General features: G+C 37.1%; 1 pseudogene; it reads left to right on the top strand.

Annotated features, from left to right (window-relative positions):
- Nucleotides 1-734: 734 nt before the first annotated feature.
- LOC111733401 lies at nt 735-853 on the top strand (annotated as a pseudogene).
- Nucleotides 854-3,991: the final 3,138 nt, after the last annotated feature.

Here is a 3,991-nt window from a genome sequence, read left to right as displayed (position 1 = left end):
ACACGTTCTGAAACAGACATAGTGCATGCACAGTGACAATCAGCTCTTCTCCATTTCTAGCATCTCACCATGCCTCAAAAGACCAACAACTGTGTGAATGTCATACTTAACCTTTTCAACATAATAGCATCTTAAATATTTAAAAACGTGTGCAATATTCAAGACATACAAAAAAGAATAAACAGCATGGAGGAACTGACCCAGTTACTGCCACAAAGTCAAGAGCATGAAAAGATACACGGCAGGGAGGAACACCCTAGATTAAAAGAGACTAGAGATCTAACAATGAAATATTGCGTGTGGACCTTATATGGATCCTGATTTAAACAAATGAACTGTAAAGGGATTTTGGAGACAATCGGGAAGGTTTTTTATAGTCTTTTGGAATACATGATACTAAGGAATTATTAATTTGGTTAATAGTAGTGATAGCATTATGTTTTTTAAAAGCTCAGGTGACAGAAGTTGATCACAAAGGGGCAATGTGAAGGAATTTGGGGGTGGGGGATGATGGGTTGGTTCTGAATCCTGATTGCAGTATATATAACTGCATTTTTCAACAGTCATAAAACTGTATGCTGCTTATATTTATATACAGTGAACTTTACTGTATATAAATTTTTACTAAATGAAAATGAAGAAATGAGGAAAAAGTTATTTTTAGATCTGTACATTGAAGCATGAAGAAATAAAATGACACGCTGTTTGGGATTTGCTTTAAAATACACCTTAGAGTCAATGGCCATGCTACCCTGAGCAAGCCTGATCCTGTCTGATCTCGGAAGCTAAGCAGGGTCAGGCCTGGTTAGTACTTGGATGGGAGACCACCTAGGAAGACCAGGTACTGTAGGTGTAAAAAATAAGGGATTGTAAGATGACAAGGTCCTTGCAATCTGTGAGGTCAACCAAGGGTTGCCTTGCCTAAAAACAAACAAACAAAACCTTTAGAAATGAAAAGAACAAAGATGAAGCAAATATGACAACATTTTGATGATTGTTGAATACATGAGATGGGTATACAAGAATTCATTTTACTAGCACCTCTAATTTTGTGTACATTTGAAAATAACTTATTAAAGCACATGTGATGATATAAAGCTATGAATACAACAAATACCCATGTATCCAAACTCGGTTTAGGAAACAATAGCCAATTCAGTTAAATTCCCTGCACCAGTTACCTCCACACCCTATAGAAATGAGCGCTATACTGATTTGGATGTTTAATGTTGTCTTGTTTCTCTTTACATTTTTACTACGTGTTTATTTATTCCTGAGCAGTATATTGCATTGTTTTGTACTTTTTAAAAATTTCATAAAAACTATCCAATTGTATGTGATCTGCAACTTGGCTTTTTTGGTCAGTCTGATGTGTGTGACTTATCCACATAGCTCCAAAATGGAGCCTTCCAAAAATATCTTCCATATTCTTTTCCTGAGTTGACCAAAGTTTATATCAGCACTTCAGTAGTGGCACACACAGGATGTATGGATATACATACTGGAGTTCCTGCTATCTTACCTTTATTGGCAAGAAGTTGTGGAATTTCGTTGAGCTGTAATGATCTCTGAATGAAGAGTTCTATGTAAATTGATTCTGTCATGAATTAAAAGTTAACATAATTTTGTTTCCCCTGAAATCTATTTTTTTTAAATTCTAGAATACATTAGCTAAGTTTTAGCTGTTGGCAAATACATTTTTTACTATCTCAGCAAATAAGTAAAATAAGGCATAATGACTGTATATTTTGCTGTTGTTATTTTAAGAGTTCACATCTATTGGCCGAATCTAAAGATCTCGTAGTATCTGCATCACCTCACTCTGAACATAATAATGACAAATGTGAATGCCCACAGTGTGGAGAATTTGATATAGCCATAGTTACTTATTTTAGATATTCTTTGAGTAAGACTATTATGCATGTCATGAGCCGTCTTGTTCAAGATTTATCTGCCCACTGCCTTAAGGGAAACAATGGGCATGTATAGACCTGCTGGTAAGGCTGGGGGTTGTTATAAAATAATGTTTTAGGTCTATTCTCCATGGTCTTGGTCACACAGTAGGTGCTCAATTAATACTTATAATCTTTCCCTTGTTGAATGCAATAAAGACAGTGCGTTGAACACATCAATTGGACATCACTGCAAGCATTTTCTCGAGGAGAACATATAAGAAAGTAAAAGGTATCTGAATGTATTTTCCTGTCTATGTCTAGTAGCTTGATGCATAACTGACTTCAGGCTAGCATAGAATACAAAAGGACAAGCCCCTCCTCTTTGCTTGTGTCTGGAGGCTCAGCGACAAACCTGCTCTGGAAAGTTGTTTCTCTGATACACAGCAAATGAGACAGGAGCTTCTTCAACCCTTGCCTTAAAAAAAAATCCTCTTAACTCACTCAGTGGTGCGAAGAGATCTATCCTCGCATTCTTCTTCCCAGAGCCTGGACCTAATTGCAATTAGATATATTATTTTCTCTTTTGTAAGCCACAAACCCGACACTATCCTTTGCCCTTGTTGCAGTTTGTAATGGTCGAAACTTCTTTATGTCAGTGACAGTAATTTAACTGTTGATGTCCTCGGCCTTTTATTATTCATTTCTACTGTGGTCAGGACAGACAAGAGCGTTAAGAATTACTTTGGGCCCATAATTTCTAATCAGAGATTTGTTTCTATTGTAGCTGGCCTGCCACCTTGAAAAGACAATATTCGAAGCCCACAACTCTCTCTGTTTAGAAGTTCTCCCATTAGACATAACATAGAGGTACTTTTTAAAGTGTACTGTGATTTCATGCAGCCAATTTTCTCCACATTCTATGTGGTTAAAAAACGTTCTTCAAAATATATTACTATAACCTAATCCATTATTGTATAAGAAGTCTTATGTTTATCCCACATCCTACCTTGGTGCATTTAAATGGCTCATTTTTGTATGTGCCCATATGCATGCAAGGAGGAATGGAAAACAGGAACAAATACCTCTGTGCCCGACTAGCCATAAACACGTACTATGCTAGTGCTGCTGGTGTTGGTAGGGAGGGTGGACGCACTGAAACGGAGCTGAGAAAGAATATGCATGTCCAGGGCTTGGCATGTGTAGTGGAGCCTAGGGGATTCTCAGAATGTGAACACAGCAGCAGAGGGGCCATCAATGTAGTTTGGAAGTCTCGGAAGTGGCTGCACACCTACACTTGAATAAGGAATAAAATATTAAAGATGGTGAAAAAGTTAAATGGATTTCTCAAAGATCATCACCATTTTAATTCTCGGTGCCTATGTACAAGCTACCCAACGTTTAATCTGTGTTACATCATACTTCCTGTTTAAGATTTTAATGTAACTGATTCAAGTGTTTTTCATCATAATTCCCTAAAAATACTTGGAAATGGGAATGTTATCAGATAAATATTATGAAGTTAATTACTTGGGAGAATTCCCACTAATTAGCACATATAGTAGGGCTACGGACAGCTATATAAATTTTATGATGGGGCCATTGAGAATCTGTGTTTGAGAGTAGGTGTCTGCCTACTGGATCTCATTTCAAGTCACGGCAAACTAGGGACATTTCTCCTAAGGCCAAAGTTAACCTTCACCGAGATGTTAGTGAATAGCTCCTTTCAAGATAGCCTACATCTTTATAATTCAAGGACAGGTTTAAATGCAGGTTTTGACTAGAGGTAGCATGTAACACACTCAACTTGCAATCAGAAGCCCTGGCCTTCAGCCTCGGCTCTGCTGCTTCTAACCTCTGGGACCTCTGAGCAGAACTCGAGCCTTTTTAAAAAAAAATTCATTTAGTCTAACCCACTTGTTTTATAGTGGTTAAAAATAAAAAATAATGGTGGCAATCTAACAACATATAATTAAGAGAAGGAAACAGAGGTTTAAATCAATAACTACCCAAATGATGTTGCGATCACTTTAATTAAGGCTATTCTAATTGCCAATTCTCTACTACTGCTTACAGCCAAGCTCCTGGAAAAAAGTGTC

This window comes from Pteropus vampyrus, unplaced genomic scaffold (assembly GCF_000151845.1).
Source record: "Pteropus vampyrus isolate Shadow unplaced genomic scaffold, Pvam_2.0 Scaffold560, whole genome shotgun sequence".
In the NCBI taxonomy this organism is placed as follows: domain Eukaryota; kingdom Metazoa; phylum Chordata; class Mammalia; order Chiroptera; family Pteropodidae; genus Pteropus; species Pteropus vampyrus.
Note: the sequence above shows the minus strand (reverse complement) of the source record. Positions and strands in the feature narration are given on the sequence as shown.